We start from the raw sequence: 27350 nt of genomic DNA on the forward strand, positions 1-27350 counted from the left end.
AAATAAGAACATGATTTTGAAGTAAAAATGACACTGAGCACAAATCTGACCTTAATTTTTCCTAACTCCAAGTATATTGAGAGATGCATGGAGTTGAAATTTGAGGTGTATGATGTGAGTTACTTCGATTTGACCTCAAAGCAACTCAATCTTCTTGCCTATATTGGTAGGACTTCAGACAACCAAAGAGCCAAGAGAATTATGGAGAATTGAGTGAGAATCGAAGATTAGAAAATTTTTGGAATCAGGTCAGAATTTGCTTGCTCTTGCTTTGATTCATGCTTGATCTCCCTCAGTAAGCTTGCAGAAGTAGACTAGAATCAACCAAAGGCTTTGGATCCCTGGAGTTTTGAATCTCAAAACAGTGAGATTCAAACTCAATTTTCAAAGAAAATTCTCAGGATTATCCTCTCAAATGGAAGGGTTTGGGATCTTGGAGCAAAGTTGGCGTGAAGGGATCCTCAATTCTCAACCTAAAGGCTTCTATTTATAGCTGAATCAAATGTTATTTGCACCTTCAAATTGAACTTCCAAATTTGGAAATGGATGATGCATGCTTGCATGGGCATGTACAGGCCCATGAAGTCACTCCTTTAGTTCCATAATCAAGTGTGAATGAGTCTGAAATCAACTTGGAATGCAAGGCAAATCTGTACAGTTGTTTGAAGTTTTGATTTTGCCAAATGATGATGCTATGTTTAAGCCATGCGCGGACCATCCAAATCTTGTCCAAAATGGACGAATTTGGACTTTTTGGGAAGGTTAGATTAATAGGAACAACTATTATGTTGAACACTTTTCCATTTGAAACTTGTATCATGGTGAATTTTGAGGTGGGAGTTTGGATTTTTTAACATATCAAAATTTTTCCTAAGTGTCAAGCCTTATGTTCATTTATTCCACCTTGGAAAACTTTTGGTGTGAGCTTCAAATGAAACATGTGTATTCATAAAAGTTGTAGATATTTAAAAGACCTCCAAAATGGTCACAAATTTGACCTCATTGGGATTTAAAATGAAGGAGTATACATTTTTGAAGTTGAGGAAAATCACCTGTTCAATGGTATTGGTCCAAAATGACCTATAATGTATCCTCATATCACATGCTCATAAAAGTTTAATTAGATTTTCCTCCAAACATCAAAGTTGAAGTGGATACGTTGAATTTTATTGTGCAAGTTGGGAATATTCCATCTAAAAAAGAAATAAGCAAGTTATGGCCTTGGGAAGTTGACCTCCAATTTAGGGTTTAGACAAAATGACCTATAATCTTTCAACATAAAAAATGACTTTCCAAGAAAAACTAGGTCTAGACCTCAACATGAAAGTTGTTTGGAGTGTAATTTAGAGTAACCTTTCTCTTAGAATCAATTTCATATGATAAAAATTGTAGGAGATAGGGTCTAGGGGGGCTCAGTTTTGATCAGATGAAATCCTCTGGTCAACCACCATCAACCATCTTGCTAGCTTGCAATTCTTTTGACTTTTGGGACTCATAGGAGATCATATATGCATAAGATGATGGAATTTGAAGTATCCCTTGAAATATTTGATCAATTGTTGAAGAAGCTTGTTAAAGAAGTTACACAAGATACCCAGCTGAACTAGGGTTTCCAAGGCAAACCAATTCCAAACTCTTGATGACTTGATGATAAAAATAACATGTGAATATCATATTGATTCATATATGATATCTAAAGCCATTGTAGACCAATTATTGATTGAGATCTTAGCCATGAGGGTTTTAAACCCTATATATGATCTTGATGGGTCAAAGGTGATCATGTGCCCTTCCTACAAAAGAGTTAGACAAATATAAAGACATATTTTTGGTATTTTGGTTAGTAAAGATGATAAAATACAAAGTATGATACAATCACATGGTGCTTGGTGATCTTTCCCAATGCAAACCCAATGAGTGAGGGTAAAGGAGGATGCCAAGGTATGATCCCAATGCTAATGCATTTGATGAGATAGTATGAGGGATCTTAGGGTCAAAATTGGGGTCTTACAACATCCAAACATGATCAGATGGCCAGGAGGTATGCCAACACACCATCGGAGCTAGGGCACCGAGCATCTTCTCCGGTGACATCGACCGGACTAGTCTAACCTCATCTCAATTGAAAATGAAAAAGAAGGAAACTATTTCAAAGAGGAAATGCTCAGGATTTTGAATCTGGCCTTAATTTACTCCAATTCAAAGTCTATAAAAAGATATAAGAATTTTAATTTTAAGGATCATGAACTGATTTGCTTCGATTTGACCTCAAAGTAACTCAATCTGGTTACCTACATTGATAGGACCTCAGCCAACCAAAAATCAAAGAGAATGGTGAAGAATTGAGAGAGAATCGAAGTGATAAAGTTTCTGAAAATTCACCTTCGAGGGAGCTTGAATCTTGCTTGATCTTGCTTCCAATTGGCCTTGGCTTGACATCAGAAACTTGCAGAAGTCGAATTGGATCTAGGAAAGGCTAGGATTGTTGGAGTTTCAACTTCAAAACTGAATTGAAATTGAAACTCGATTTTCAATTGAATATGATCAAGTTTGTTCTTTAATGGTGAGGGTTAGGATTGCAGATTCAAAGCTTGGGCAAGGTGTCCTTAATTCTGAGCATGAAGGGTTTTATTTATAGGCTATGCATTTACTTTCCACACACTTCATTCAAAATGCCAAAAATAGAAATCTCCCTTGCATGGGTTCATGGGCATCATCATGTAATTCCAAAATTCCAAAAATAGAAATCTCCCAAGAAATAATGTAATCAAGTCCAAATTTCATCATGTGCAATACTGAAAGGGTGTCATGTGATCATGCAATGGAAATTGGAATGTGAACATGAGATTCATCCTAATGAAACTTTTAAGAAAGGACATGCGCAAGTCATCCAATTCTTCTCCAAATGAGATGGATTTTTTGGAAAGGTAAGATCAAGGGGAACAAATTTAGTGTTGAACACTTTTCCATTTGAAGCTTGTATCATGATTAACTTTGAGGTGGAAGTTTCTAAAATCAAACATATTTGACAGTTTCCTAAGTACCAAGTCAAATGTTCACTTCTTCCACCTTGAATAACTTTAGCTATGGGCTTAAAATGGAAAACGTTCCTTCAAAAAAGTTGTAGATATTTCAAACCTATTAAATTTAGTCACAAATTTGACTTCATTTGGATTTGGAATGAAGGCGTTATGCATTTTAGAAGTTAAGGAAAATCCCTTGTTCAATGGTAATGACCCTAAATGACCTATAATCTTTCCTCTTGGCACATTCCCTTGGAAGTTGAATTTAAATTTCTTCCAAGAATAAACGTTGGATGGGACATCTTTAATTTCATAATGAAGCTTGAATGGACTTCATATAATAAAAATTGAGCAAGTTATGATCCTTGGAAGTTGACCTCCTAACTAGGGTTCAGACAAAATGACATATAATCTTTCACCATAAAAATGACTTTCCAAGCAAAACTATCTCTTTACCTCAACATGAAAAAAATTGTAGGATATAGGGTCTAGGGAACCCTAGTTTTGACCAGTTGACTTTCTCTGGTCAACCACCATGAACCAACTTACAAACTTGAAGTTCTCTTGATCTCTTGGACTGGTGGAGGATTATATATGTATAATATTATTTATAATGAAGTATCCCTTTATTTATTGGACCAATTTTTGAAGAAACTTGATGAGGAAGTCACACAAGATACCTAGATGAATTTGGGCTTCCAAGGCAAATAAGCTTCAAACCATTGATGAATTCTTGATCCAAATGATAAATTAGGAACATGGGGATTCATATATGATGTCTTGAATCAATTTGAACCATATCTTGATTAATATTCTTACAATGAGGGTCTCAAACCCTAGATATCAGCTTTATGAGGCATTGGTGGATGCACACACTACCTACAAAAGAAACAAAGATATATATAGACATATTTTTGGTATTTTGGTTAGTAGACAATGAAAAGCAGAGTATAATACAATCAAATTTGTTTGGTGATCTCTCCCAATGCAAACCCAATGAATGAGGGGTAAGGATGATTCCAAGGTGTGATCCCAAGGCCAATGCATATGATGAGATAGAACGAGGAATCTTAGGGTCAAAATTAGGGTCTTATAGTTTCCCCTATTTAGGACATTCTAACTGAGGAGGTGAATGTTAAAATATTTGTTTCGACTTAGTAGAATGGACTTAAATAACAACATACAGAAACAAATTTTGGTCCCTAAGAGACCTCATGATGCATATGATATGAATGTTAAAATAACCTTTGTGAGGGAACATATTACCACAAAGAAAAATAATCTGGAGAGACTGAAAGTCCACAAGAGCATAATGCATTCCATAAGGAAAACACATTGGGGAGACAGAGACTCTTGGGGATACAAGTTGTATGTATGCCAGGCTACGACTTGAAAACTGCTGGATACATGAGGGGAATTTCCATGAAAATAAATCAATGGAAGAACCTGGTTGGGGATAAGGGAAACTCTGCAGGGGAAACGGGTAAATCAGAATGAGGCTGAAATACTCGGACCAAACAGAAAAAGGCCATTCCACTGAGGGAATACGCACTCAAACTCAACTGGGTAAGAATGATCTTCAACACAGGAGTACCAAAGATTATCTCTTACCGGTTACTAGATAGGAAGATAATATACTCTGATAGGGGGACATCCGTTACCGGTTAGGGTAAACATCTCAAGGATGACTCACTGAGGAGAAAGAGATGTATTTGTTACCGGTTACTGGGTGAGAATAGCCTGCTAGGGAAAAACATTAAATAGGATTTACAACTACCGGTTACTGGGTAGAAGACCAAAGAGAGAATATATGTCACCGGTTAAAGTGAACATATCAAGGATAGACTCAGAGGAAGAATATTTGTCATCATTTAGGATGAACATATCAAGGATAGACTGTCAGGGAGAAAATACCAAAGAGAGAATATTCGTCACCGGTCAAAGTGAACATATCAAGGATAAACTCAGCAACAAAAAGTAGGATTTATATCTACCTGTTACTGGGTAGAAGACCACAAAGAGGAGAAAATCCGTCATCAGTTAGGATGAACATATCAAGGATTAAATCTCTAGGGAATAAAAGTAGGGATTACAACTACCTTTTTACTAGGTAGAAAACCACAAAGGAGGAATATCCGTCATCGGTTTTGATGAACATATCAAGGATGGACTTACTGGGGAAACATGAAAACAAATCCGCTAGGGAAAATAAAGAAAGTAGATTACATTTTACTGGGTATTGGGAAAAAGTAATGTACTCAACATTGTAAGACCCTAATTTTGACCCAAGGATCCCTCATTCTATCTCATCATGTGCATTAGCTTTGGGATCATACCTTGGCATCCTCCTTACCCCTCATTCATTGGGTTTGAATGCTCCCATTCGCTTTGCATGGGTACCGTACATTCATCAGTACTTCAACAGGGGAAACCCCTTTCTCTTTTTTTTATGGCATGGAAGTTGTGCTCCCCGTGGAGGTTGAGATCCCGTCATTGCGTGTTTTAATGGAAGCCTAGTTGACTGAAGTTGAATGGTATCAGACCAGATATGACTAGTTGAATTTGATTTAAGAAAAGAGATTGACTGCCATGTGTCATGGTCAATTATATCAGCAAAGAATGAAGAAATAATTTGATAAGAAGGTCATGCCTCATATGTTTAGAGAAGGTGACCTTGTGGTCAAGAAAGTCTTATCTTTCAAATCTAATGCTAGGGGAAAAGGGACTATTAATTATGAATACCCATATGTTGTTAAGAGTGCCTTTTCAGGTGGTGCTTTGATTCTTACAACTATGGACGGTGAATAGTTCACTCGTCTTGTGAACGCCGATGTAGTCAAGAAATAATTCGCCTAAAAAGAAAAGAACAACTTGCTAAGTTGAAAACCCGAAAGGGTGGCTTAGGCAAAAATGAGCGTCTCGGTAGATTGAAAACCCGAAAGGGCGATCCAGGAAAAAGTTAGAGACATAAAACAGAAAAAATCATCCCGGTAGATTGAGTACCCCACCTTGGGGCAATCTAGGCAAAAATTAGGGATTATGGCAAGTAATTGCATTCGGTTGGTCTTGATCATTGGAGTAGTTTTTGAGCAGGCCATTTGGTTTTGATTCACCATTCTCAACCAAAGCCTAGAGCATAGTGGATACTGATGTTGGTAGGGAGAGTAGTGATCATTGTATTTAATGTAGCCCTTTTCTATATAAATTATCATTTTCAGCTTTGTAAAGATCTATGGAATCTTGTCATTTACAAACTACCATTCTATTAAATAAAGTTGAGTTTTTTATCCAATTGTTTCTATTCTTATTTACTTCTGCTAAATAAAATTGAATTTTTATGATGATAATTTTGAAATAAATTAATAAATAAAAATCATTTTTAAATAACGAAAGTAATTACTTTAAAAGCAATCAATTTCATGTAAGGAATATCAACATCAGTCTGAGAACATGTAAGTCTTGACAATGCGAAGCCTTGTTGGTCTTCCCCAAGTAGTTGGTTTGGTGATTTTTCCCAAACAATTCATCATTTATCCCCAGTAGAGTTGAGCTGGTGATCGGTCCCTTTTGCAAACTTTTTCCCCATCTGAGTTGTAGGTTCATCCTTAGCAATTTGCATAGATCCTCCATACATAGTTTTATCTTTTGGTCTCTCCGGCAGAGTTCATCTTCAAATACGGTAGTGTTGATTCTGGGTAGTATTTGATTTGTAAGGTAATCTCCCATTTGATATGGTGTTGACTTAAAATTTCCCGTAGAGTTGACAACTTGGATCCTCAGCATATCTTCTCTCTCTCCCCAGCCAGGATTGAGTCATTCGGAGCTAGATTATTTATGTTCATCCCCAACATTTTTCTCTAGTTGTTGCTTCCATCCTGTTGATATTAGCCGAGTGTTGTAGTGGTGATTCAGATCTGTGATGTTTGTATCCTTTGTGTTGTTTTGTCAACATACTCATAACCATATACATGCATATCCATGCATAAAACACATCATCAGATATTTCATTATGCATTTTATTATTATTATTATTATTATTGCATTTCATGATTCTGATCCCCTACTACGGTGATACTATTTCCCCATGCATATCTGGTGCGTCTGTCCTCTTTCAATTATAGAGTGTCATCCCCTTAAGCAGAAAGAGTTTGACCTTTCTCATTCTCCACTGAGTTATTTCCTCGTGGATGATAATTATTTTTGTTTCCTCCCCAGTTAATTATCTGGATGGGACCACTCCCCTTGAGTTATATCCTCATTTGGGTTGAGTCCTTGTTTGACCGTTTATTTCTAGCTCTTACCTAGATAGATACTTTTGGTCCCTTGAGAGTCTATTACCCAGTAATTGGTAATATTCTTCTCGACTTTTGAGTACTTTACTTTTGCCCAATACCCGGTAAAAGTAATCTACTTCCTTTACTTTCTCCAGCGGATTCATTTTCACATTTCCCTATACAGTATATCCTGGATATGTTCATCCTAACCGGTGACAGATATTCTTCCCTTGTAATCCCTATTTCATTCTCTAGAGAGTTAATCCTTTATATGTTCATCTTAACCGATGACAGATTTTCTCCTCTTTGCGGTCTTCTGCCCAATAACCGGTAGTTGTAAATCCTGCTTTTCCCTGCTGAGTCTATCCTTGATAGGTTCATCCTAACAGGTGATGGATATTCTCTTTTTTTTTGGTATTATATCTAGTAACTGATAGATATAATTCCTACTTTTCCCCGGTAGTCTATCCTTAATATGTTTACCCTAACCGGTAACGAATATTCTTCCCATTTCAATAGGTGGTCTATCCTTGATATGTTTACCCTAACCGGTAACGGATATTCTTCCCATTTCCCCAGGTGGTCTATCCTTGATATGTTCACATTAGAAGATGACGAATATTCTTCCCTTGAGTTTATCCTTGATATGTTCACTTTAAACAGTGACAAATATTCTCTATTTGGTCTTCTGCCCAATAACCGGTAGTTGTAAACCCTATTTGATTATTTTCCCAGTAGGCTATTCTTACCCAGTAACCGATAACGAATACATCTCTTTTTCGTTAGTTGGTCATCCTTGATATGTTTACCCTAACTAGTAACGGATGTCCCTCTGTTAGAGTACATTATCTTCCTACCCAATAACTGGTAATAGATAATATACTTCTGGTACTCCTGTGTTGAAGTTCATTCTTCCCTAGTTGAGTGTGAGTGCGTATTTCCTTAGTGAAATTGCCAATTCCCTATTTGGTACGAGTATTTCAGTTTTGTTCTGATTTATCTGTTTCCCATGCAGATTTTCCCTTATCCCCAATAGAGTTTTTCCATTGATTTATTTTCGTGGAAATTTCCCCTCGTATCTCCAGCAGTTATCAAGTCGTAGCCTGGCCTACGCACAACAGTTTACTCCCAGAGTCTTTGTCTCCCCAGTGAGTTTTCCCTATGGAATGAATTATGCTCCTGTGGACTTTCAGTCTCTCCGGATTCTTTTGCTTTGTGGCAATATTTTTCCTATAGAGATTATTTTTAACATTCATATCATATGCATCATAAGGTCTCTTAGGGACCAAAATTTATTTCTATTGTTGTTATTTAGGTCCATTATACTGAGTTGATACAAAGATTTTAACCTTCACATCCTCAGTTAGAATGTCCTTAAATAGGGGCAAGTGTAAGACCCCAATTTTGACCCTAAGATCCCTCATGCCACTCTCATCATGTGCATTAGCTTTGGGATCACAGATTGGCATCCTCCTTACCCCTCATTCATTGGGTTTGTCTTGGGAGAGATCACCAAGCACATTTTATTGTATCATACTTTGTTTTTCATTATTTACTAACCAAAATACCAAAAAATGTCAATGTATAGTTTGTTGCTTTTGTAGGTAGTGTGTGTGTCCACCAATGCCTCATCAAGCTCATATCTACGATTTGAGACCCTCAATGCAAGGAGACTAATCAAGATATGGTTCAAATTGACTCTAGACATCATATATGGATCCCCATGATCTTCACATATCATTTTGAATAAGAATTCATCAAGAGTTTGAAGCTTGTTTGCCTTGGAAACCCTAGTTCATCTAGGTATCTTGTGTAACTTCCTTAGCAAGTATCTTTAACATTTGATCAAATATTTCAAGGTATGCTTCATATTACTTCATCTTAAACATATATGATCCTCCATGAGTCCTAAAAATCAAGAGAATGTCATGTTTTCAAGATGGTTCATGGTGGTTGACCAGAGAAAGTCAACTAGTTAAAACTGGGGTTCCTTAGATGCTATCTCCTATAATATTTGTCATATGAAAATTATTCCAAGAGCAATGCTATTCCTTATGACATTCCAAACAACTTTCATGTTGAAATCAAGAGCTAGTTTTGCTTGTAACGTTACTTTTTATGGTGAAAGATTATAAGTCATTTTGACTGAAACCTAGTTAGGAGGTCAACTTCTAAGGACCATAACTTTCACAATTGTTATGACATGAAACCCATTCAAGTTCCATGATTAAATTCAAGCTTTCCTCTACAACTTTGATGTTTGGAATAAGTTCAAATTCAACTTGCAAATGCATGTGGTGAGAAGAAACATTATAGGTCATTTTGGGCCATTAACATTGAACAAGTGATTTCCTCAACTTCTAAAATGCATAACTCCTTCATGCCAAATCCAAATGAGGTCAAATTCGTGACCAAAGTGAATATCTTTGAAAGAGATACAACTTTGATGAAGTAACTGTTTCCATTTGAATCCCATAGAAGAAGTGTTTCAAACATTTGACTTGGTACTTAGAAAATTTTCAAATATGTTTGATTTTCCAAACTTCCATCTCAAAATGTATCATGATCCAAGCTTCAAATGGAAAAATGTTAAACATGAAAGTTTTTCCCTTGACCTCACCTTTCAAGAAAGTCCAAGATCATCTCATTTATCACCTTTCAAGAAAGTCCAAGATCATCTCATTTGAACAAAGATTGAGGGACTTGCACATGGCTCCTTTGTTGGGATTGTTTTGGCAAGATTTGGATTCAAATGATCATTCCTCTTTGCATGCTTCCATGTGATGACCTCAGTACTCTTCGTGCACGAATTGGAGATGGATTGCATCATTCTTTAGGCCCAAACCATTACCGCTGCATCTATGTACCTTGGTTTCCAATTTATGCAAAATTTCATGTGGTGCAAAGATCAATTCCCCTGCCTGTTTAAACAAGCTCATGGCCTCAGAAATTACATCAACACCTTGCTAGAGCATTGCCCAGAAAACTCAGACCCTCACACCATAGAATTTCTTGAGGATTTCTTTGAAATCGAGTTTGAGTTTCACTTTCTATTTTGAAGTTCAAACTCCAATAATGCATTGCCTTTTCCATCTCAATCGATTACTACAAGCAAAAGGAGGAACAATCAAGCAAATCCAGATCAAGATCAAGCTGAGCTGAAGCTACTTGAAGGTGAAATTTCAGAAACTTCTCTTCTTCAATTCTCCCTCATTTCTCAATTATTTTGATTGATTTTTGGTTGGCCGAAGTCCTACCAATGTAGGCAACAAGATTGAGTTGCTTTGAGGTCAAATCGTAGCAACTCAGTTCATGATCCTCAAAATTCAAATCCCTGTACCTTTTTATATACTTGGAATTGAAGAAATTTGAGGCCAGATTCGAGCTCCTGAGCATTTTCTCTTTGAAATAGTGTCCTTGTTTTTCATTTTTCATGAAGTTGAGGTTGGACCAGTCCGGTGGTGATCACCGGAGAAGATGACCGGAGTTAGGGCTCTGGTGGTGCGTTGGCAAGTCCCAATCCATCTGATATAGTTCAAATGTTTTAATCTTGAGTATTCATTCTGATTACCACGCGTACATTGCATTGACCAAGGAGCATGGTGGAACACGCACGTGTGGCCATTAGATTTGCCACCTCAATTAATGAGGGAGATCTGATGGCCATTTTTTTTTTATTTTCTTTTTAATCCAAAAAATATGGGACTTTTACCAAAAACATTTAAATATTTTACTCTTTCATTTTCTGAATTTAAATTATTTTTTGGATTAATTTTGATATTTTTCATGAATTAAGTGTTTTTGTGCATATTTTTAATTGTTTAAATATACTTCTGACTTTTCAAAAATGATGATTTTTTTGTCTAAGGTCCTTTGACCTTGTTTGACCTAGGATAAATCTCTTGCCCGTTTATTTGGTGTTTTGAAGAGATTTTAGGTTTTGACAAAATTAAATTGAATTTTAATGTATTTTTAATTTTATTTTTAATTGATTAATTGTGTAAAAATTATGTTGAGCCATTTTTATGGTCTTGAGATGTTTGACTATTTGTTTGGGCCTTGGTCAAGGTTGATTTGACTTTTGTTGGATTAAAATCAATGAATTTAGGGGATTGATGAAATGTACATTTCATCTCCCAAAATGAATGAATGATTTTAATTAGATAAAATTCCTCTAATGACCAATTTGTGTTTCTCTCACATCCCCTCGCCCTTCATCTTCATTCCTATTCTTTACCATTCTTTTCATTGACCAATGAAATCTCAAATATCCTAAGGCTAATTCGTTCATCAATGACCTTGTGTCAGATGGACCAATATAAGTATGGATGAGATAGGTCCATCCCTCTTGGTCTTTTCTTTTAGTGTGTGGTATGTTTTTGGAGTTTGGTTCTTCATACCAAATCTCCAATATGCATTAACACCTACATTTTTATCGCCCGACCTCAGATAGTTGCGACTTCTACATAAGTCCAATTACGATTGCTTAACATAGAGCTAAATTTGACCCTAAAGGCATAGCATTCTAGTAAGTGAGATTGTAAATCTCCCATCCTTCATGGTGTTGTGTGGAAACTTGACCTTTTTTCCTTCCTATGGAATATGTCTTGGTTCAAGGATCCATGCTTGTGAATTGATGGTTGAGTGTTCTCCAAAGAATGACTTAATTAATTAAAAGGAAAAACACCATTAACATTTGACTAACTCTTATTAATTTTGTTTTACTTTCAAGTCATTTACTTTATGCAATTTAATTTTCAGTCATTTATCATTCATTGCCATTTACATTTCTTTGAACGTGTTTATGTTTATGCCATTTTCACTTTGCTCACATGATTCATATCTTGTGATTTTATATATTTGTTTGTGCATTTTGATTTTGCTTGTGGTCTAAGGACCTTAAAACCCTTAGTAAACAACAAAAACCATAAAAAATGTTTGGTGGACTGTTGATCTTGATCTGAACTTTTGGACTTAGGATTAGGCAACATTCCCCATGCAATAAGGCCTTGGACAATGTCAACATTCTGAGACCAAGCTATTGTGAACTGAGCCTTCATCTAATGCAAGCTTGAGATTTATTTGAACTCATCATCTATATCGTCTTGGTGCAAACTGTTATTTTGATCTTGTGTCTAATGCTTTATTATGAGTTGATCAAGGAATATGTCATTTGATACATGAGAAAACAAAGAAGACTGCTAGCTATGGGAATTGCTTGCTTGGATCTTTATTTGATGCCTTGATCTTCTTGATGTATGATATTGCTAATTGCTTGTTGATTATTGCTTGATTCAAAGTACAAAGGGAAAATGGGTTTTCTATATGACATTCTTGTCTGTTGGATTGCATCACATTGGTCAGATCTTTTCAACTCCTAAATTTTAATTTTATGCTTAGTATTAGTCTCTTCATCTTCTCCCACTTCTTAATTTTCAAATCTCTCCCTCTTTTCAAAAACTTTCTTTGCTTTGTAACTTCAAACTTAGACATTGTTTTAATGATTAGAAACTTTGCCTTATGCCATTGAATTTTCAAAATCTTTCTTAAATCAAATTTGTAAATAAACTTAATCATATTGACTTAAAATTTCAAAAGGCAAAAAGAACTAACAACCCCATTTAAACTTTTGGCCCTTTGCGCCCTTTTCACTTAAACTTTTGATTAAAAGCAATTCACTCATTTTGAAATTGTTACCACGAACTACAAGATTTTGATCCCTCATTTTATGTTGATACGTAGGCACAAGCCCGAAGGTCTTGTCAAACAAAAAAATATAATTAATGAATTCTTTTCTCATCCCCACACTCTATTTTTCTCAAACATCATTTATACCAAAAACACATACACACATAAAAAATGGGTCCCTAGGAGTACCTAGGAAACTTTGGGTGCTAACACCTTCCCTCTTTGTAACTGTAGCGGGGTTTTCGTTACCTTTAGGTTTATTGACTAAACCAAAAGTCAACATACAATTCGAGTCGCCACCACACTTTTATTTGTCGAAAGGAAAGGATAAAAAGCGAACAAAAGCCAAGGTAAGAAGTTTTTCAAATCAAAAACTAATAAAAATGTCAGAGATCTAGGTAAGAGGGTTGGTTATGAAATGGGAAGGTTTTACGCACCCAAAACATCCTTAGTACTCTAAGGGAACCCTTTTTGCAAACATCTGTTGTAGGTTGGTATTTGTGAAAAGATTTGTACAAAAGATTTTAGGATGAGAAAAGAATAGATTATATTTACAAATTTGTTGTTTGAATGGATGAACCCATTGCCTACGTACCATCACAAAGGAGGATCAAAACCTCATAGTTCGGGGTAAAAATCTCAAAGATTGGTGAATTTATTTGACCAAAAGCCTTAAGGTCTTTTGTTATCAAAGGGAGAAAACTCAACCTAAACCAACAATCCACCATGTGAGGAAGGCTTCAACATACTAGTGAGGGGTCAACCCTATAATAAGTATGGAAGACTTACAATCCAATCACTAAGGATGAGGTAAGATTTACATCAACCACTATGATAACTCAAACCTATGACTAATGTTTATGAAAAGGTTTTACCAAGGTGGCCATTGGAACCACAAAAACAACTTGAAGTGAGTGGTATTTACAATTTAGATTTATTTACAAAATGAAGTCAAAGTTGGATTAAGATTTATTCACAATGAGTATTGATGAAAATGGTTTTGAAAATTCAAAGGATTAAGGCCTAGGTTTCTAATTTGAAACAAAGTCAAAGTTTAAAAATGATTTTTTGGCTTGGTTAGAATGGGGGGAAGAAGAGAAGGGCTAGTCCTAAGACATACAAAGATAAGAGGGGAAAGATAAACCCTTGGAGTTCCTTTTCTTGGAATCATAGAGATGGTTCAAGATGCTCCTTTCTTTTGGACTTAGCACACAAACAAGCAATCAGACAATTTGAACTCAAGCTCCTAGGATCCCCATTTGGCTTGTCTCTTAACTTGGCTACTCATGACAATGGTCCTCTTTTGACAATCTCAAGGTGGGATCCCTATCACACAAAAGCAAACATCAAAAATTTCACAACACAATAAGGGGAATGGACAAAGAATAAGTTTGGATGAGAAGTCCTTTGAGATCAACTTTAAATTTTAGCATTCTAAAGGCATGAGGCCTAGTTGCTCTTCAATAATTTCAGCGTTCTAAAGGCATGAGGCCTAGTTGCTCTTGAACTCCTTTAAGCATAGGTAAGTCTTAATTCTAAGTCCTTTCTCCTTTTGCATTTGGTCCACACAACACAAACACAAGGCAAACACAAGATAACAATATATTTATATACAATAATGGGCTCAAATGAGCAAAAAGAAAAAATGACATAAGCATAAAGTATGTGCTCAAGTGAGCAAAGGGAAAATCAATATGAATAATGGGCAAGAAATAAGTGGCATTAAAAGTAAATGGCAAGAAATTAAATGCTCATATTAAAGTTAGTAATTAGTGGAGTTATGTTAGCTTGTCATAAGACAATGTAACGATATGTTAAGCAATCGTAAGTGGACTAATGTAGTAGTCACACCTATCTGAGGCCGGGCAATAAAAATATAGGCAAATAACATAAGTTAGAGATCATGACTAGTAAGTCAAGCTCCATAAACTTGCCATGCCAAAACAAAAGGGGAAGGGCCTTGTATTGTCTTTAGGTTATTTGCTTGACCAATAAGCAACCTATCTTGGACACAAAACAACTCACATGATCATGGATCAAGTTGAGTTTCGTTTAGATCAAAGAAGGTTAAACCTCTCATTTGTCAATACCAACCATAAGAACTTAACTCATTGACCATTGATGGAAATAATGGGATGAAGATGAAAGGGAGGGGAAAATAAGATCACAACTAAATCCAATTGATCAAATATGAATCAAATCATCACCAATCAACACCAAACAGAAAAGAAATGAAGATAACAAGTCAACAAGTCAACAATATTTTTTTGGTATTTTTTGAATTAAAATAAAATGCAAATAAAAAATAAACAATAAAGGTCAAACCTCAAATTCAATTCAAATCAACTTCAACAAGTCCAATTAAATTCTCATAGTTCCAACATGGTCAAACAAACTTTGACTAATTTTCTCACCAATTTTTGAAATCAGAAAGTATTTAAAAACAATTAAAAACACTAAAAAATGACACAATATGAACTAAATTCTAAAATAAATCTCAAATCAAATAAGAAATTGATGAGACTATTTTTTATTGACTTATCATGATCCATAGATGCTATGAAAATATTTTTGGATATTTCAAAAGTCAAAAAGTATTTTAAAATGAATTAAAACTATTAAAAACCAAATAATTCACAAAAAACATTAAATGAAGTCACAAAAATAATTAAAAATCAAAATATGAAACTAGACTTTTCAAGAAAAATTTGGGAATTGGTCTCATATTTTTATGACTTCAAATAAATTTTTTATGAATTTTTGAAAATCAAATGAATTAACTGAAAACAAAAGAAAATGAATTAAATGGAAAAAACCACATCCGCGTGATGCACCTCATTAATTGACGTGGCATTAATGGACTGCCCAGATCTGAGGGCGCATGGTGTGACCAAGTCAAACGCGCTGCATATGGCATTAAATGAAGTATACACAATGGATGCACATGATTAGAACGTGAGAACCAAATCCAAGGGCTGTGAAGGTGCACACGTGGGGATGGTGGTGGAAACCACCATCTTCTCCAGTGGAACAACAACCTCCGGCCACCAGTTGCAGAAAAATGAAATTTAATAAAAATTAAAAACAAAGCCATGTAAATGAAGCTCGTGTGATGGAGATCACCATTGTATCCATGGATCTTCCTCACTTTTCCTATTTTAAGAGAAATGTGACGGAGAAGATCATCGTGTTCAAACTGAAAGTGCACGAAATGGAAAATTGAAACCACCATTGGATTGCCTCAAGTGTGAGGACTTCAGAAAACCACACAAACACAAGGATACTACATTGAATTGAGAGTTCTAGATCCAAAAAGTTTGAATGTATACCTCTGAATTGGATCACTTCAGGCCACGATTTCTTCAAGATATGGACTCCTATTCGCTCTAGGGATGTAGCGGAGATGAAAGGCTAAGGAATTAAGCTTTGAAGATCAACTAATGTTGTTGAATTTCAAGCTCAAAAGTAGAAAAAAATCTCAAAAATTCCTTTGGTATGGCTATGGTTTCAATGCTGCACCAATTTAGATCTCCAAAAGGTTGATGAATGAATGAGAGGGAAGCTCTATTTATAGCTGAAAGTCTCAAATGATCACACTTCTCATGTGTGCATGGAAAATTGAAATTGGATGCATGTGCCTGTACAGGCGCGTGTGAGGCCCAGTGATGAGTGAAACATCTTGCTGAGTTCATATGGAATGGATTTGGACGTGTAATTGAAGTGGAATCAGCTTGCATACCAAGTTATAACATGAAATGCCAAAATGCACATAAATGAAGAGGTCTTCGAAACTCCCAAATGGTAAGTCCAAAAAATTAATGTGAATAATGGTTGGAAAGCCCTTGAAATAAGGAACAAAAGTCATGTTGGGCAAAAATTCATTTGGAATTTAGAAATTGATGAAAACTGGCTTTGAAAATCTAAGCACAAAACATGTTTAAGTCACATTTGAAAAGTTTCAAATGGAAAAACCTTCAACATAAAAGTTGTATATATTTTCAAGATGATCAATTTAGACTCAACTTTTGCATCATTTGGATTTTCTATGACAAAGTTATGGGCATTTGAAGTTGGGTACATTTTCAAATTCAATGAATTAGGTTCAAAATGACATATAATGTTTTGTATTATCACATGTGTTTATTTTAGGATTATGAAATTTTATCCAACTTAACATTTGAAGTAGACATCTCAAGCTTTCCAATGCATTTTGTCGTACCTCAAAATCATAAACAATAAGGAAAGTATGCCCTTGGTAAGTTGAACCAAAATTAGGGTTTCAGTCAAAATGACCTATAATGTTTTGAAATGAATAATGACCTTACAAGTTTCAAATGGATTTTTGATTAACAATAAAGTTGTTCATATGGTTCTTAAGAACATGCTTTCTCTTGGGGTCATCTTCATTTGACAAACATATCAAAAGTTATATCTCAATGGTGCTCAGCTTAGTTAGATGACTTGACTGGTCAACTTCTCAAGGCAAAACTTCCAATCTTGATGAATAAATGATTGAGGATTCTCAAATAGACTCATATATGCATAAAATGATGAATTAAAAGACTTCCCTTGATTAAATTTAATCATAGGTTAAGGTTGTTTCATGTGCAAGGCACAGTCAAAGCACATTTGAATTAGGGTTTCCTTGGGAAACAATCCTCAAGCCCTTTGGGTTATCTTGATAAAATTGGCAAATTGAGATACTCGGGAGACATATATGATAATTAGAAGCTTTGTGGACCATTTTCATGCTTTTTCTCATCTTCATCTAGCCATTACATTGGGCTTAGGAGCCTCCTAGGAGCACATGATCACTTGAGCTTCAAAACAAAAAAGAGTTAGTGACATATTTTTGTGCTTTTGGTTAGTAATCAAAATAAGAAAATCAATAATACACAATACAAGCATGCTTGGTGGTCTCAAAACACTCACACAAGTCCCAACCTTAGGGTTAAGGAGTCAAACATGCTATGATCCTTAAGGCAATGCACTTGTGCAATAACATGATGCCATGAGGGATCTTAGTGTCAAAATTAGGGTCTTACAGTAACCAACACCCTTACCTGTAATCTCTGATATTTTATTAGTTTTGATTTGAAAACTTCTTATCTTTGGGTTTTGTTCGTACTTTTTCCTTTTCCTTTGGAAACAATAAAAGTGTGATGGCGACTCTGGTTTTATTGACGTTAAGCTTATCCTTAGCTTGATGGTCATGAATTTACCGTGACAAACATCAAGAAGAATATTACTAGTTAATGGGTAATAAACTCTTGGAGACTAAAAGTTCTATCTAGGTAAGTAACTAGAAAGAAATAGTCAAATAAAGACTCAACCCAATGAGGATATAACTCAAGGTGGGTGGTTCCATCCAGATAATTAACTAGGGAGGAAACTGAAATAATAATCATCCACAAGGAAATAACTCAGTGGGGAATGAGAAGGTTAAACTCTTTCTGCTTAAGGGGGGATGACACTCTACAACTGAAGGAGGACAAACACATCAACTCTGTATAGGTAATGATATCACCAAAATAAGGGACCATAATAACGAAATCAAGTGCAATAAAACATGCATAATGAAATATCTGATAAATATCCATGTGTATGATTTATGACTATGCTGACAAAACAACACAAAAGATACGAATATCAAAGATTTGAATCATTGCTGCAACACTCGGCTAATCTCAACAAGATGGAAACACCAACTAGAGAAAATGATGAAAATAAATCATTTAAGTCTGAATAAATCAACCCTAGATGGGGAAAGAGAAAAGATCTGCTAAGGATCCAAATTGTCAACTCTGTGGGGAATTTTAAGTCAACACCATATCAAATGGGAGAAAACCTTGCAGGGGACAAAACCAAAATACTGTTCTGAATCCAAAACTGTCAAGGATGAGGGATTTGAAGATAAACTCTGTCGGGGAATACAAGAGGTAAAACTCTGCATGGCGATCTAAGCAAAATGGTGAGGATGCTGTGACCGAGATCGTCGCTTTTCTAAAAAATTACAAATTTGGAAATTATGAAATAAACCAATTCCAAGGAAAAGATAACCGGATTCGATGAACTGCAGAAGTTATTCAACACAAATATGCTAATGAAAATCAAATAAAGGTCCAGGATCTCCAGAGCCACAAAAGTGGAGGATATCAACAGGAGTACTGCAGTTGTGGAATACGGATTTGCAAAAGGGATTAACGATCAACTTGAATCTACTGGGGATGTGACCCACCAACTCAGCTGGGGATAACTGACAAATTATTGGGGAATAAAGAGTTACCAAACCAAACTGCTTGGGGAAGACCAACAGGGCTTCGCACTTCAAGGCTTACCTGTTCTCAGATTGCTGTTGATATTCCTTACTGAAATTGAATATTTTTAAAGTAATTGTTTTTATTATTTTTTAAGAAGGATAAATTTTATTCATTAATTAAATTCAAAATTATCATCATAAAAATTCAATTTTATTTAGTAGAAGTAAATTATAATCATAATCCCTAATTTTTGCCTAGATTTCCCCAAGGTGGGGTACTCAATCTACCAGGATGAATTTATGTTTTATGTCTCTAACTTCTGCCTGGATCCCCCTTTCGGGATTTCAATCCTCTGAGACCCTCATTTTTGCCTAAGCCTCCCTTTCGGGTTTTCAACTTAGCGATTTATTCTTTTCTTATTTAGGAAAAGTATTTCTTGACTGCATTGACATTCACAGGACGAGTGAACTCTTCACCATCCATAGTTGTAAGAATCAAAGCACCTCCTGAGAAGGCTCTTTTAACAACATATGGGCCTTCATAATTAGGAGTGAATTTTCCCCTAGCATCAGGTTTAAAAGAGAAAATTTTCTTGAGCACGAGGTCACCTTCTCAAAACACGCGAGGCTTAACCTTTTTTATCAAATTCTTTCTTCATTCTTTGCTGATATAACTGACCATGACACATGGAAGTGAATCTCTTCTCTTCAATCACATCCAATTGATCATATCTAGTCTGGCACCATTCAGCTCCTGTCAACTTGGCTTCCATTAGCACATGCAGTGACAGGTTGTCAACCTCTACTGGGAGCACAACTTTCATACCATAAACAAGAGAGAAAGGGTTTTCCCCTGTTGAAGTGCGCACGGATGTACGGTACCCATGTAAAGCAAACAGGAGCATCTCATGCCAATCTTTATATGTTACAACCATCTTCTGAATGATCTTCTTGATGTTCTTATTTGCAACTTCTACAACCCCATTCATCTTAGGTCTGTAGGGAGAAGGATTATGATGTGAAATATTAAAGTCTTTGCAAAGAGCTTCCACCATATTATTGTTTAAGTTGAATCCATTATCAGTAATCATCTTACTTGGTACACCATAATGATATATAATAGGATTCTTGATAAACCTCACAACAACTTGCTTGGTCATATTTGCACACGATGCCGCTTCAACCCACTTTGTGAAGTAATCAATAGCCACCAGAATGAAACGATGTTCGTCAAAGCTTTAGGCTCAATCATGCCAATCATATCAATTCCCCACATGGAGAAGGGCCATGGAGAGGAAATGACATTCAACAGTGTCAGAGGAACATGAATCTTATTTGTATAAATTTGACAGTTGTGGCATTTCTTCACTCTACAGTTAGATTCCATTGTCAGCCAATAGTAACCTACTCTCAACATCTTCTTTTCCATAGCATGTCCATTGGAATGAGTACCAAAGGAACCTTCATGGACTTAAGTCATCAACAAGTCTGCTTCATGTCTATCCACGCATCTGATCAAAACTATATCTAAGTTTCTCTGGTAAAGCACATCACCATTCAGGTAGAAGTTGCCATCTAATCTCCTCAAAGTCTTTATATCTTTCAAAGATGCCCCTGATGGGTAAATCTGACTTTGGAGGAAACTCTTGATATCAAAATACGATGGCTTTTTATGTTTCATTTCTTCAATAGAAAATACATGAGTTGGCTTATGAAGATGGATCACAGTCAAATTGGGGACTTCATTCCAAAATTTCACCAAAATCATGGAAGCCAACGTTGCAAGAGCATTTACCATCCGATTTTCATCTCGAGGGATATGATAAAACTCAACCTTTGTAAAAAAGTTGAAATCCTCCTCGCATAGTCTCTATATGGTATTAAACTGAGGTTATTTCGTCTCCCATTCACCTTTGATCTGATTCACAACCAAAGCTAAATCTCCATAGACGTTAAGATATTTAATTCTGAGATCAATGGCCTCTTCAAGCCCTATGATGCAAGCTTCATACTCAGCCATATTGTTTGTACACTAACAAGTCAATCTAGATGTAAAACGAAAATGAGTTCCTTGAGGAGTAATAATCACTGCCCCAATGCCATTACCATACGAATTAACAGCTCCATCGAATACCATGCCCCAACAGGAACTAGGTTCTGCCCCTTCTTCAAGCAATGGTTTATCATAATCTTTCATTTTCAAGTACAAAATCTCTTCGTCAAAAAAATGATACTGCCCTGACTGGTAATCTTCAATCGGTTGGTGAGCCAAATGGTCAGCCAAGACACTACCCTTGAATTATTTTTGAGATCGGTATTCAATATCATACTCGGATAACAACATATGCCAACAAGCAATTCTCCCAGTTAAAGCAGACTTTCCAAAAATGTACTTGATTGGATCCATTTTGGATATCAACCAAGTAGTACAATTTAACATATACTGATGCAAACGCTTAGCAGCCTAAGCCAATGCGCAACATGTCTCTTCAAGCATAGGATACTGAGTCGCACAGTCAGTGAATTTCTTATATGAAGCGGTAAATTCATGATCATTAAGCTATGGATAAACTTAACATCAATAAAATCAGAGTCGCCACCGCGCTTTTATTGTTTCCAAAGGAAAAGGGAAAAGTACCCACGAAACCCAAAGATAAGAAGTTTTCAAATAAAAACTAATAAAATGCCATAGATTACAAGTAAGGGGGTTGGTTACACAGAGGGAAGGTGTTAGCACCCAAAGTGTCCTAGGTACTCCTAGGGAGCCCTTTTTTTATGTGTATATGTGTTTTTTTGGTATAAAATGATGTGTGCAATAAATAGAGTGTGGGGATGACAAAAGAATTCATTAATTATATTTTTGTGTTTAACAAGACCTTCAGACTTGTGCCTACGTACCAACATAAAATGAGGGATCAAAACCTCGTAGTTCGTGGTATCAATTTCAAAGTGAGTGAGTTGATTTTAAGACAAAAAAAATTTAAAGAGGCACAAAGGGCCTAAAAGAGTTTGAATAAGTGTTAGTTCTTTTTTGTCTTTTGAAATTTTAAGTCAATATGGTTAAGTTCATTTACAAGTTTGATTTAAGAAAAGAGTTCAAAAATGCAATGGCATAATGCCAAGGTTTCTAATTTGCAAAAGAGTCTAAGTTTTGAAATCACAAGCAAAGAAGGTTTTTGAAAAGGGGGAGAGATTTGAAATTTAAGAAATGGGAAGAGATGAAGAGACTAATCCTAAGAAAAAATTTAAAAGTGAAGAGTTGAAAAGATCTGATAAATGAGAAGCAATCCAATAGACAAGAATGTCATGTAGAAACCCAATTTTCCTTTGGACTTTAAATCAAGCAATATCAATAAACAAATAGCAAGATGGAGAGCAATGCATCAAATAAAGATAGTCACATCCAAGCTAGCAACTTCATAGTCTTCTTCTCAATCTTCCCATGTATCAGATGACATACTCCTTGAATGGCTCAGAATAAGACATTAGACACAGGATCAAAGTAACATTTGCATCAAAACCATGTAGCAGATGGACTCAAGTGGATCGCAATACTTGCATGAGATGAAAGCTTAATACACAATAACTTGGTTTTAGAAATGTTGGCATTGGCCAAGTCCTTTTGCATAGGGAATGTTGCATAATTCTAAATCCAAAACTCAAATCAAATCCAACAGTCCACACAAACATTTTGTAGGGTTTTTGTTGTTTATTAAGTATTTTAAGCTCCTAAGACCACAAACACAAACAAGATACACCAACAAATACATACAATCATAATATATGGCTCAAGTGAGCAAAGTGAAAATGACATAAACATAAACAAGTTAAATGATATGTAAATGACAAATGAAATGGTAAATGACTTGTATTTAAATTGCATAAAGTAAATGACTTGAAAGTAAAATCAAGATAATAAAAGTTAGTCAAATGTTAGTTGATTGAATGTTAGTGAAGTTTTGCTTTTCAATTGATTAAGTCATTCTTTGGAGAACACTCAACCCTCTATTCACAAGCATGGATCCTTGAACCAAGACATCTCCCAAAGAAAGGAAAAAAGGCCAAGTTTCAACACAATACCATGAAAGGGGGAAGACTTACAATCTCACTTACTCGAATGATATGCTTTTGGGTCAAAATTAGTGTTATGTTAAGCAATCGTAATTGGACTTATGTATAAGTCACAACTATCTGAGGTCGGGCAATAGAAATTTTGATGTTAATGCATGTTAAAGATATGTTATAAGGAACCATACTCCTAAAACATACCACACACAAAAAGAAAATGATCAAAGGATGGACATAATATCATCCATACTTGTATTGGTTCATCTAACATGAAGTTATTGATGAACCAATTAGCCTTAGGATATTGAGACTTCATTGGTCAATGAGAGGAATGGGGTAGAATGGGATTGAAGATGAAGAGGGAGGGGAAATGAAACAAATACAAATTGGTCATGGGAGGAATTTTATCAAATTAAAATCATTCATTCATTTTGGGAGATGAAATGTACATTTCATCAATCCCCTAAATCCAATGATTTTAATCCAACAAAAGTCAAATTAACCTTGACCAAGGCCCAAACACATAGTGAAACTTCACAAGTCAATAAAAATGGCTCAACACAATTTCTACACAATTAATCAATTAAAAATAAAATTAAAATGCATTTAAATTAAATTATGTTTGATCAAAAACCTAAAACCTCTTCAAAACACCAAATAAATGGCCAAGAGATTTATCATAGGTCAAACAAGGTCAAAGGACCTTGGACAAAAAATTTCATTATTTTTGAAAAGTCAAAATTATTTTTAAACAATTAAAAATATGAACAAAAACAATTAAATCATAAAAAATATCAAAATTAATCCAAAAAATAATTTTAATTCAAAAAATGAAAGAGAAAGATATTTGAATTTTTTTGGTAAAAGTCACATATTTTTTATATTAATAAAGAAACTAATATAAAATAATTTAAAATAAGCAATTAAATAAAATAGTCAGAAATTCAAAAAAAGGATAGCCATCTGATCTCCCTCATTAATTGAGGTGGCATATTAGATGGTTGGAAACACGCGTTCCACCAATGCTTCAGTCAACTGTCCCACACGCGTGCTAATCAAAAGCAACGCACGAGATTAGAAGAAGGAGAGAAGATCTTATGGATAGGAGGATGCCACCACCCCACCGGAGCTAGGGATCCGGTTGTCTTCACCGGTGGATCTCACCAGACTGGTCCACCACCAACCTCCACTAAAATGAAAAACAAAGACATGGATTCAAAGAAAAAATGCCCAGGAGCTCGAATTTTGAGGATCATGAACTAAGTTGCTTCGATTTGACCTCAAAGCAAGTCAATCTTCTTGCCTACATTGGTAAGACTTCGGACAACCAAAAATCAACAAGAGTGGTGAAGAATTGAGGTAGAATCGAAGAGATGAAAATTCTAAAAAATTACCTTCAATGGAGCTTCAGATTGTCATGACCTTGCTTCCAATTATGCTTGGCCTTGCTTCAGATACTTGATGGAAGAGAAATGGATCAAGGAAAGGGATGGACTCTTGGAGTTTCAATCTCAAAATAGATGTATAATTGAAACTCGATTTTCAAAGAAAATCCTCAAATTTATCCTTCAATGGTGAGGGTTTATGGTTGTAGTTTCAAAGCTTGGGCATCCGGTCCTTAATTCTGAGCAATGAGGGTCTTATTTATAGGCCATGAGATTAATTTTTGCACACTTCCAAATTTGGAAAAATTAGAAATTCTACCTTGCATGGATGCATGGGCATGCACTAGGCCCATGAGATGATGTGATCTGATCCATAATTCAATGTACATCATGTTGAAATCATGTTAGAAGTCCATGCAAATGTGTATGAAAAATGGAAGTTGAAATTATCCAAATGGTCCTTTAACTTACACCCATGTGAAAGTCCCTTATACTTTGGCAAAATGATAGGATCTTGGACTTTTTGGAAAGGTGGGATCAAGGGGAACAACTTTCATGTTGAACACTTTTTTGTTTGAAGCTTGGATCATGATGAATTTTGAGGTGGAAGTTTGGGAAATCAAACATGTTTGAGAATTTTCTAAGTCCCAAGTCAAATGTTCACTTCCTCCACCTTGAATAAATTTTTCTATGGACTTCAAATGAGAAAGGTTCCTTCATAAAAGTTGTAGATATTTCAAACCTCTTAAATGTAGTCACAAATTTGACCCCATTTGGATTTGGCATGGAGGAGTTATGCATTTTAGAAGTTGAGGAAAATCACTTGCTCAATGGTATTGGCCCAAAATGACCTATAATGTTTCCTATTGGCACATGCATTTTAAGTATACATATTGAATTTGATCATGCAATTTGAATGGCTTTCATCTCATAAAAATTGAGCAAGAAATGGTATTGGGAATTTGACCTCCAAACTAGGGTTTAGACAAAATGACCTATAATCTTTCACCATAAAAAATGACTTTCAAAGAAAAACTAGCTCTAGTCCTCAACATGAAAGTTGTTTGGAATGCCATTTTGAGTAACGTTTATCTTGGAATCATTTTCGTATTACAAAATTTGTAGGAGATAGGGTCTAGGGAACCCCAGTTTTGACCAGTTGACTTTCTCTGGTCAACCACCATGAATCATCTTGCTAGCTTGACATTATCTTGACTTTTTGGACTCATGGAAGATCATATATGCATAAGATGATGTAATTTTAAGTATCCCTTGAAATATTTAATTAATTGTTGAAGAAACTTGTTGAAGAAGTCACATGAGATACCCAGATGAATTAGGGTTTCCAAGGCAAACCAACTCCAAAGTTTTGATGATATCTTAATCAAAATAACATGTGAAGATCATGGGGATCTATATATTACACTTAGAGCCAATGTAGACCAATTCTTGATTGTGCTCCTTGCATTGAGGGTCTCAAACCCTATATATGAGCTTGATAGAGCATAGGTGAGCATACACACTACCTATAAAAGAGTTAAACTATACATTGACATATTTTTGGTATTTTGGTTAGTAAATAATGAAAAATCAAGTATGATACAATCAAATGTGCTTGGTGATACCTCCTAATGCAAACCCAATGAATGAGGGGTAAGGAGGATGCCAAGGTGTGATCCAAATGCTAATGCATATGATGAGATATCATGAGGGATCTTAGGGTCAAAATTGGGGTCTTACATTACTGAGGTAGTAAATTTCATATTCTTTCTTTCTATATTCATCTTGCTGACCACAAACACAACCCATACTCTCATCAAGCAGAATCAAATACATGATCAACGGTTTTCCTTCAACAGGCGGAGATATAATCGGAGGCTCAAGTAGATATTCTTTGATATTGTCAAAAGCTTTTTGGAAATCCTTGGTCCAATCACAAGACTGGTCTTTCCCAAGAATCTTGAATATAGGCGCACATGTGGCAGTCATATGTGATATAAATCTTGATATATAATTCAACGGCTGAGAAAACCTCTGACTTGCTTTTCAGTTTTGGGCGCATGCATCTCTTGTATTGATTTGATCTTGGTAGGATCAACTTCAATACCCTTCTCGCTGACAATCGAGCCCAACAAGTTACCTGAACGAACACCAAAAGTATACTTATTGGGATTCAATAAATGTGTCACATGTTCTTCTTCATCACTTGATTTGGAAACCATATCATCAACATAAACTTCGATCTCTTTATGCATCATATCATGAAAAAGAATGGTCATAACTAACTGGTACATTGCACCAACATTCTTTAAACCTAAAGGTATCACTCTAAAATAGAATGTTCCCCAGGGTGTAATGAATGTGGTCTTCTCCATATCTTCAGGTGCCATCTTGATTCGATTATAATTGGAAAATCCGTCCATAAAGGAAAAGACGATTCCTGAGGTTGAACCTCATAGTGAGAAGGATGACGATTCCTCTAGATCTGAGAAAGACATGGCTGCTGAAGGTTTGTGCTCTCTAGGGCAAACTGTGTCTGGTAAAAAAATTGTGGCATCTACAACTACCAATGCTTCACATTCTAAGAAGCATGATTCTGCAAACAATGTGATTGACCTAGAGGATGATAGGTCTGATGATCAAGATGATAGCT

This window comes from Lathyrus oleraceus, chromosome 3 (assembly GCF_024323335.1).
Source record: "Lathyrus oleraceus cultivar Zhongwan6 chromosome 3, CAAS_Psat_ZW6_1.0, whole genome shotgun sequence".
NCBI lineage: Eukaryota > Viridiplantae > Streptophyta > Magnoliopsida > Fabales > Fabaceae > Lathyrus > Lathyrus oleraceus.